We start from the raw sequence: 11,349 nt of genomic DNA on the forward strand, positions 1-11,349 counted from the left end.
TACGAAGTATGTAAAAAATATGAATTTTTCTTAAGTGTTAAGTGCCTTTACTATTCACAATATTTTAATTAGAAGGATGTAATTAAAAACTAAAACAATTTTTTTTAATTCCAAACAACTTTTCTTAATAAAAATTTTCGATATTGTGAAATGTAAAGGTACTTTACTCTTGAGTGAAATTCATATTTTTTGACATACCTCGTATAACATTAATTAAATTTGATATTTGATGATTGAATTTTATATTATATACGATGCAGGGTATTTTATAAAGAATAACTTTTTTTCGTAAAACTGATAATAAAAAAGTTATCAATAGGTTCCAAGTTACGCAGACATACTGTATAAGAGCTAAAAAAATTTTGTTTGCTGAACATTTACTATTGTTGAAGCTTATTATTAAATGTACGTTGATTAAGTTTTACATAAAAAGTTTTGATGACTTTGTATACACATTTTTTTACTGGTAATTTTCGGTATTTGTATTACATGTTTGTCATCTTTCTTAATTTTCTCAAAAAGAAATAATATATTTAATTTCTAAAGTCAAATAATTCAGTGCATTTTAAAGATTACATCCTAAGCTTTAAAAAAACACTTTTTTTTTTTTTATTAATCGCTTTGACAGAGCCAATTAGCCTTACTATTTGTGTTTTTTTGTATGGTATTACAATAACAATTTTAAGTTAATATCTAAGCCTACTTATTATCTAAATTTACAGAGTGTTATATTATCTTAATGGATCCATTTTTCAATTTTGTGTGATATTTTTACAATTTTATAATTTTATTATCTAAGCCTATTTAAAATTTAAATTTACAGGACGTTACATATTCGTAAAGACATTGTAACGTCTGCTTATTTTTTGGAAAAAGAATTTCGTTTAAATTGACAGGTAAAGGACAATTTAGATCAATTAACTTTTCATACATTACTTTAATATTTTGTCTCTACAGTCCACACTCCAATATGAGGTGCTGTAGATCTCCCATTCCACCACAAGCGCAATATGGGTTATCACTGATACCTATGCTGTGTTTGTATGCTGGGGTTAGTGCGTGATTTGACCTCATTCTGTTTATTGTTTTTATAAATAGCCTATTTGATTCTTGTTTAAACCATCTCTCATTGGGAATTAGTGGCTGGCAATTTCTAAAATTTATTCCCGTTGTACTTTGGTTATATACACGTTGCCAATTTTGTTTGCAATGGTTTTTACCGATATTATCTATATCGGTTACTGGTAGAAGCATGTTGCTTATGTTTTGTTTGGTTAAAGCTGCAGATTTAGCTAATTTGTCGACTTCTTCATTTCCTAATATTCCAGAATGTCCTTTCACCCAACAAATAATAATTGAACTGCCCGAGGAAGTAAAATCATAATATAGACTCTTAATTTCTATCTCAATGTGGTTTAGATTTTTTGTCGATTGGATAGAAGTGAGTTTGTCCACAATACTTCTACAATCGGTGAAAATGATATAATTGTCCATACCAACAGAGGCTATATATTTTAACGCAAGTAATAAAGCTGATAATTCGGCAGTATATATTGAAGCTTCATTAGGCAATCGGCATGATTCTTTGTATTCAGAATTCCAGTGATATATTGCACATCCGGTTTTATTTTGAATTTTGGAGCCGTCAGTAAAAATATATTGAAACATAGGCCACCTGTCTTTAATTATTTTGTTGATAATATTGCCTGGAAGGTTTGAATCCATGTAGTTTGTTTGTATTACCTTGGAAAAGAGAGTTTCAGGAGGTTTAGTGTAAATTAAAGGTATTTTATTTTTGTACATTTGGTTTTCATTCATTGTCAACTTCCTGTAGCTTTCAACGTATATGGGGGTTTTTTTAGTACACCAATATTTATGGCTTAAATCTAATATATTCAAGTTACGAATAGTTCTTAAGTAGCTGACGTTTTTGGAGATAGCTCTAGCTACAAACTTATCTGTACAAAACTGTCTACGTAGAGTAAGTGGTGGTTCCTTAGCTTCAATCTCAATAATAGTAATAGGAGTAGATTTTCAGTAACCGAGACAGAGTCTCAAACATTTATTCCTTTGGATTTCAACTTTATTAAGATATCCTGTTGACGCAGACCCATATAAATGACAACTATAGTCGAAAATTGGTCGAATCATTGAGCGATAGAATAGCAATGCAATATTCGGGTCAGCTCCCCAACCGGTTCTACAGAAAGCTCTAAGGATATTCATAGAATTTTCTGATTTCTTTATAATAGAATGAATTTGATCCTTCCATAACAATTTACGATCCAAATACGTCCCAAGATATTTAACACAATTTTTTATCGGAAATTCTATTCTACCTAATTTGAAGGTGCCTTGAGGAATTTGGCGTTTTTTGGAGAAAAAACAAATTTCAGTTTTTGTGGTTGATATGGATAAGCCTAGAGAATGGTAATCATTTTTTACACAATCTAATGTAAATTCAAGTTGACGTCTACAAATGTCTAGGGAAGAATGGGAGGTGTACAACACAACATCATCTGCAAATTGTAAAATATTAGAGTGTGGAGGTACTATATGTTCTAAATCTATATTGTACAATGAAAAGAGAAGTGGACTTAAAATACTACCCTGTGGTATACCTATACTCGTTAACCTTGGTGGTAAACGGTTCTTGTTTATTTTTAAGTAAGTCCATCTATTCTTGTACAAGGATACAATGAAATTTGAAATTTTAAGTGGCATTCCAAGATCTACTAATTTTTTATAAAGAATATCTAAATTTATGTTATCAAACGCTGAAGTTACATCTATAAATGCTGCAGCTGTCGACGCCTGATTTGTAAAATTGACCTGTAAAGAAGAGACTAGGGAAGTGAGAGCTTCTTGTGTAGACCTGGATTTTCGGAAGCCGTACTGAGATTTGGGAAGGATATCTTCGGACTCAAGCCAGTATTCAAGCCGATTTTTGATTAATCTCTCTAGAGTTTTTAGTATACAGGAACTTAAAGATATAGGTCTGTAAGATTCAACTTTGTTATCTGGCTTTCCTGGCTTTTTTATAGGTAATACAATATAGTCCTTCCATGCTTTGGGAATTAAATTTTTGTTTTGCCATATAGTGTTAAAAATTTGTAGTAATAATAGTTTATATTCTGTAGGTAGAAAATATAGCATAGAATATGATATACAGTCCATCCCTGGAGATGAACTATTATTTTGCTTGAGTCCATGATTTAATTCCCATAATTCAAATGGTTTCTCTAGATTGAAGTTTTCTCTGGGCACGGTAACTGTAGCTTCATTTATCTGACTTGGAACCCAAGGAGGTGAAATATTGAAATGGAACTCTTCTATCCATGCAGCTTCGGTGTTTATCGGAAGTTGATTGGACTGCTTTCGGTTTTTGTAGCGATTTACTTTCTTCCAGACGTCGCTGATTGGAGTGTTGGAGTTTAAGCTTTCGCAGTAATTTATCCAAGTTTGTTTTTTCTAATTTTAAAAGTTTTCTTTGCTAAGGCATCTAATTTTTTGTATTCAATTAGATTGTGAAGATTAGGATTTGTTTTAAAATGACTATATGCTGTTTTGCGGTTATTTGCAGCTGATTCGCAGTTATTATCCCACCATGGTTTTGGTATCTTGTTTGTAGGATATTTGTTATTGTTGTATGATTTTGGAATTGAAATGGTTGCGCATCGGTTTATTTCGGTAACTAATTCTTCATAAGTTTGTGGTTGTTTTCCCGAATAAAATTTCGATGAATACAAATTCCAATCTGCTTTATGTAAATTCAATCTTTTGTGTGTATTGTCACCAGGTTGTATTGCTTGTTCCGAGTTTTCCAAGGCTATGATCAAGGGTAGATGATCAGAACCATGTGAATCTTGAATAACAGACCAAGTTAATTTAGATACAATGTCCTGGGTACATATTGTTATATCGATTGCTGATGGGCTGGAAGTTAGTGCAAGAGTTGGAGAACCATCATTTAAGTATAATAGATTACATTGTTCTGTCGCCTCTAATAAAACTTTAGCGTGAGTATCATTATTTTCGCAACCCCATGCCATGTTGTGAGCGTTGAAGTCCCCTCCAATGATGAATGGAGAAGGAATGTTTTGAAAAAAATTGACCCATTCCATTCTTCAACCGTTACTCTAATACCTGGTTCTTTATATACGGATATTATATGTATTGGTTTCTTGATACACGAAATTTTAACAGCCATGCAAGTATAAGTAAAATTATAATTATCCAATAAATTTATCTCTTCTGTAATTATTTTATTTTTAATTAAAATTGCTGTGCCTCCGTACCCATCAGGACGATCAGACCTAAAGCAATTATATCCTGAGAAGTTATAAAATTTGTCTGGTTTAAACCATGTTTCTGATAACATGGCCACATATACATTTTTTTTAATAAGTAAGGCTTCTAAATTTGGTTTATTAGAAACTGCTGAGCGACAGTTCCATTGTAAAAAGTTTAAAGGGTTAGTTGTGTCTGACATGATGTTTGAGATAGTTAGTCTTCTTGTGAGATCGCTGCCGTACTTAAGTATCTATTAATTTGTTGTATAATCTCTGTTTTTGATTTGTCTAAATTTTCAGTGAGTTTTAATGAACTAATTATATTAAGAACCAATTCTAAAATTACATTATTTAATTGTGATGGTACTCCTTGTGTTTTCAAGTTTGTTGTATGTGTATGCTCTTTATATTTAGACGTATTATAAATACCACCTTTTTGTCTAGGAATATTTTCTTGAGAAAGTATTTCTTTTCTAGCTGATTCCAAAGTATTGGGAGAACTTGGCCGGTGTCGCTTAAAATTTATTTTTTCTGGGTTATTACTGCTGAAGAACATTTGTGAGGAGAATTTCTTTGCGGATGAAGCTGATTGATTTGGAGTTACTTGATAAGATTGCTCATTCTGATTAGAATTGGTTGGCAAGGAAGAACTACTATTTCTGGCAGCAATATTGGCATATGAAACTTTCGGAATTTGTTTACATGCATCAAAGAAATTTAGATTTAATGATGACATCGTATTCTTAATTTGTTTCTGTCTAGAAAATTCAGGACATGAACTTAGGTGTGTAGTCAAATGATTACCTTGACAGCTGAAACAAGTTGGAGTATATTCATTTACTGTTCAATCTTTTGTATTATGGAAATCATGACATTTGTTGCACCTGGGACGTGCTTTACAATTAAATCCAAGGTGTCCAAAACGAAGACAAGAGAAACATAATAGAACTTTTTGAACATAGGGTTCAATTGATCACTTTATTAATTGTGATATATTTAGGAAGAGTTTGTGCTTTAAAATTAATAATACATGATTTTGTTGGAACTTTGTCTATTATTGTTTTATCTTCGATATGTTTCTCTACCTTTCTATTTATTCTTCTAACCGAAACTACTTCGAACTTACAGTGCATATCGTATTGTTTAATTTTATTTTTGATATATTCTTCTGAAAATTCTATATCTATGTCCCTAATTATACGCTGTCTATGGAGTATAAACTTCGGAACGTAAACATCTAAATTGTTGTTTGTAAACAATGAGCAAGTTTTTTGATTGATTAAAAAATTGGCTGATTGATAATCTTTAAATTTAATTCTAATTCTATTCTTGCCTATTGAATCAATACTAGTAATTTTGTTATCTAAATTCGAAAAATTAGAGAGTATAATGTCGCCAATTTTGATAGCATTAATCTGACCTTTAAAGTTCGGAGTATTATTTTCTATATATATATATATATATATATATATATATATATATGGAAAGGTCCTACGTCACTGCTCTGATATAGGAAATGTTCTCTTATATTGTCTGTAGAAATATCAGAGCTACTACTTACAGTTTCTCCTTTATTTTTTTATTTACCGTCCCATGTGTTATTTATATTGATGTTACTTTTCTCTATATTATCATCTTGATCCATCCTGTTAATATCTGGAGGTTTATCTGGAGGTCTCCCTGCATAGTCCATATTAAATTTTAAAGTTTTTAATAACTGAACACTTTGTCACTTCCAACTATTGACGTCTCCAAACGGAAACCCCAAATGGGGTAAAATAAATTCAAATACAATTAACTTCTAGGTTTTTCTTGGTCATGGGGAATAAAAAACTATTAAGGATGTAATAGATCGAGTTTTACAAGCCCAAAGTATATTATTTCACTATTTAAATAGTAATTTTCAGGAGCTGTTTTTTATATGACTGTAATTGACGTCTATAAAAGTCAAAGTCTGAAAAAAAACACTTAAAAAGCTGTAATAGATCTGTTCAAACTTGAGTAATACGGTCTTAAAGTGGTGGTAATTCTATAAACCTACGAAGATTTCAAAAATTACAATATTTGAGACGTCATATCATTTGAATTAAGTTTTTGAAATTTTTTTTAATAAAATATCATTTAGTAAGATGCTTGAAAGGTAAGTTGCGCAAAATTGAGAGTTTCATAAGAAAAATTGTAGTAGTTACACATTTTTAAACAAAATTCATGTAAGGCACATTTTCCGCCCACACCGTACTTATGCCCATACATTTTCTTTCTTTGTATTATAACAATGACATAGCTTAATTATTCTTTTTTTATGTTCAATTTGTAAAATTTTATTTGATTTTTTTGATCAAATTTTTTAATTCTAAACAACTTTCCTTAATAACAATTTTCGATATTGTGAAATTTAACGATATTTTACTCTTGAGTGAAATACATATTTTTTTACATACCTCGTATAAAAATCATTAAATTTGATATTTGATGATTGCATCTTAGATTATATATGATGCAGAGTATTTTATAAAGAATAACTTTTTTCCTAAAACTGATAATAAAAAAGTTATCAATAAGTTCCAAGTTACGCAGACATACTGTGTAAGAGCTAAAAAATTTTTTTTTGCTGAACATTTATTATTGCTGAAGTTTATTATTAAATGTATTTTAGGTAAGTTATACAGAAAAAAGTTTTGATCACTTTATATAAACATTTTTTTAGCTGGTAATTTTCGGTTTTTGTATTACATTTTTGTTATCTTTATTAATTTTCTCAAAAAGAAATAGTATAGTTAATTTCTAAAGTAAAATAATTTAGTGAATTTTAAATATTACATCTCAACCTTTAAAAAGCACTTATAAAAATGTAATAGATCTGTTCAAACTTGAGTAATACTGTCTTAAAATGGTGGTAATTCTATAAAACTGCGAACATTTCAATAATTACATTTTTTAAGACGTCATATCATTTGAATTAAATTTTTGAGTTTTTTTTTTGAATGAAACATCATCTAGTACGATTCTTGAAAGGTAAGTTATGCAAAATTGAGGGTTTTATAAGAAAAAATGTATTAGCTACACATTTTTAAATAATTTTTAAACAAAATTCATGTAAGGCTATTCCCATACATTTTATTTCTTTTAATTATAACCATAAGATAGCTAAATTATTCTTCTTTTAGGTTCAATTTGTAAAATTTTATTTGATCTGTTAGTTAAAGAATTACATTAAAAAAACTCAACCGTGCACTTCGCCGTACGCTAGTTTACACTGCGCCAATGTTTGTGAGAAGGGTGACTTTAGCGTTATAAATAAAAAATTATAGAAGATACAGATTTAATTTTAGAAAATTCTTTATCTAAGGTTTTTTTTTGTAAAATTTTCTGAATTTTTCATTGGTTAAGTCAGTTTTGTTCTAAAATTTATATTTTCGGAGTTGTTTAACAAACATCAAACTTCGTATTTCATTTATTTTAAAAAAAATGAAGCACCCACTTCTCGAGTAGAACTTTTTGATATATTGTTTATTAAACATTTCTTAATGAAATTACAAAAAGTTCTATCTTGTTTGATTTTTTCGGAAGTGAAAATCTATATGCACTCCCCTAATATGTAATAAAATTAATAATAGTCAAAATTGATTTTAGTCGTATTGTTGATTTACAACTCATATTCCTGCTAGAGTTGTATTTTTATTTCATTATGTTGGCAATATCTTTCCTATGATTTTGCAGGGATCCTGGGTGAGAGTAGTAGTTCTTGGCCTTTCCTATCTACCCTTTCCGCAACATTTCCGGTTTGGTTGTAACGATTAACTCAGAGATTATACTTTACCTATAACAACTAGACTAACCCCTGCATGAATAATACGAACAACCAGATTGTTCTCTAAAGAAGTTCATTTCCTTCTTGTGATTATTGTGCATTATTATACACATAGTTTCAAAAGTTTTGCATCGTCTAAAATTATGCTCATTTTCATAGTTGATTTTTTATCAACAGATTAACTTCTTCTTTAAGTACCGTGCCCAAATTTTTGGGCGTGGGTAGCTTCCATAACAATTTGCCGATATCGTTCTCGATCTTGTGCGGCATGTAACAACTGATCTGCTGATAATCCAGTCCATTGACGCAGGTTTCGGAGCAATGAATATTTCTTCCGACCAATTTTCCTTTTTCCGTCGACCTTTCTATTGAGTATTAACTGCAGCATCCTGTATCGGCTACCTCTCATTATATTCCCCAGATATTCAAGTTTTTCTCTTTTTTATCATGTTGGTTAAATCACATTTGCCTTGACCTACTCTGTTTAAGAGTTCTCTGTTTAAAGTGCGTTGAATTCAAGATATTCTGAGCATTCTACGATACGACCACATCTCAAAGGCTTCTAATTTGTTCATCATGTTAACCTTCATGATCCAGGTTTCACATCCATATAGTAATACAGGATACACATATAACATTTTAGGAACTTAATTCTTAGTTGTAAGTTCAGCTGAGAGTTGCTCAGAATAGATCTAAGTTTCATAAATGCTCGTCTTGCAATTTCTACATGAGTTTTAATTTCTTCATCCGGATTTAGTGTCTCGTTTATCCAACATTCTAGATATTTAAAATGGTTAACTTTTCTTATTGGTTCATCACTGACAATTAGTTGCATAGGCCCGACGTCTTGTTTACTTACCACAAATAACTTTGTCTTTGTTGCATTTATATTAAGTCCGTTATTGGAGTAAGTGTTGCCCAAAATCGGTCTTGGTCTTGCAGTCTTGGTCTTGTTCTTGCGTTTTAGCAAGACCAGGACCAAGACCAAGACCGCCTTATTTTAGCAAGACCAAGACCAAGACTGACCGTGCAAGACTTGAGCAAGAACAAGACCAAGCCTGCGAGACTCTTGCGTCTTGCAGTTTGAGTGTCGTTTTATGGAATAATACAGGGTGTAACAAAAATACAGGTCATAAATTTAATCACATATTTTGGGATCAAAAATAGTTCGATTGAACCTAACTTATCTTAGTACAAATGTGCACATAAAAAAAGTTACAGCCCTTTGAAGAGTCAAAATGAAAATCGATTTTTTCCAATATATCGAAAACTATTGGAGATTTTTTATTGAAAATGAACATGTGGCATTCTTAAGGCAGTAGTATCTTAAGAAAAAATTATAGTGAAATTTAGACACCCGATAAAAATTTTATGGGGGTTTGGTTCCTTTAAACCCCCCCAAACTTTTCTGTACGTTTCAATTTGATTATAATTGTAGTACCATTAGTTAAACACAATGCTTTAAAAACTTCTTTGCCTGTTGGTACTTTTTCGAAAAGTCAGTATTTGTCGAAATATTTTGCATATTATTTGTCAAATCCACCACACATTTGTATATGGCCACATATATGTTATGTTCATCTGTGATATGGCTAAGTACGATTATGGAGACTTGATAATAATAGGAAAATTTATTTATGATTTACATATATAGGTACATTTTAAACCATATTAAAAAAGAAGTCACATCTCGATAAAATGTGCCTTATCGAAAAAATACACAGAAGCAAAAAAGTTTTTTAAAACACTGTGTTTAACTAATGGTATCGCAGTAATAGTTTAATTGGAACGTACACAATCATTTGGGAGGTTTAAAGGAACAAAACCCCCATAAAATCTCTACGTAAACATATTAGAAAAGAAGCCGCAACTCGATAAAAACTGCCTTGTCGAAAAAATACTAAGAACCAAAAAATTTTAAAAATATTGAATTTAACTAATAGTATCACAATAATAATTTAATTGGAACGTACACAAAAGTTTGGGTGGGTTTACGGCAATAAAACCCCCATAACATTTTTATGGGATGCACAAATTTCACTATAATTTTTGACACTCTAATAGTTTTCGATATATTGGAAAAAATCGATTTTCATTTTGTAACTTCAAAGGGCTGTAACTTTTTTATATGCATATTTGTACTAAGGTAAGTTAGGTTCATTAGAACTATTTTTGGTCCTAGAATAGGTGATTTAATTTATGACCTGTATTTTTGTTACACCCTGTATATTAGTTCGGGTATATGCTTAGAGACTATGCGATACAAAAAAATATGTAACAAAAATTTGGAAAAATGGATTTATCCGCATTATGAACAATACGATGAACATACATACCGAAATAAAAATATGAACACTTATTTATTGGATACGTACTCAGAGGTCATAATAAATTATTATACAATGTAGAAATAAAATATTTCATTCTTTCCTAATATTAGACAGACGACGCCTTCGCTCCAAAATTAATTACCATTGAGCAGTTGTCTAGATTTTGAGAATAGCAACCTTTCATAAAATAATCTTCTTGTGTTGTGTGTATAACAATATCGCATTGAAACTTTTAAAGAAGTATGTCGCCTATAAGGTGATAAATATTCGCCATATTCACTGTTACGGACAACCACTCAATTGTTTTTCCTTATCCATATCGTAAAGACTAAACTTCCTACTTTTTGCAGGGTGTGCAATTAGATATTAGATCAATCGGCCAAACAAAATTTTTTGCTGAAAAAGCACTAGATAAGATAATGCCTGGCTACCATGTATAGCCCATTCGCGCACGGTAAAATGTTAAAAAACCTTCAAATTTCAAACAAAGAGATATTTATTATTATATAAAAAGAGATATTGGCCGATGTGTGATTTGGCCATTGTTTTTTTATTGTTAATGAAGAACTTATGAGAGGATGGGTGATCGGGCTGCATTAAAAACTAAAAAACAATGTTTTTTAAAATGAAATAAACAAATTACTTATCGACAACTGATAAATAAAGTTTAAACTTCAGTTTAGGCACTTCGAGATTTCGATAATAATATTTTTTTCCACCTACCTCTACCGAAAGTATACTTTTCCGGACCTGATTGTAGGGAGCAAAGTTGTACTTTTCCTCCCTAGGGAGGAAAAGTAAAAGTAACGTCATATGTCATTCATGAAATATAACTTATTGACGCCCGGTATAATATCTATTTTCTATTACGTAAGTATCTATACATTTTAACATTTATTTATAAAACACTCTGTAT

The sequence above is a fragment of the Diabrotica virgifera genome, chromosome 1 (assembly GCF_917563875.1).
Source record: "Diabrotica virgifera virgifera chromosome 1, PGI_DIABVI_V3a".
Lineage (NCBI taxonomy): Eukaryota > Metazoa > Arthropoda > Insecta > Coleoptera > Chrysomelidae > Diabrotica > Diabrotica virgifera.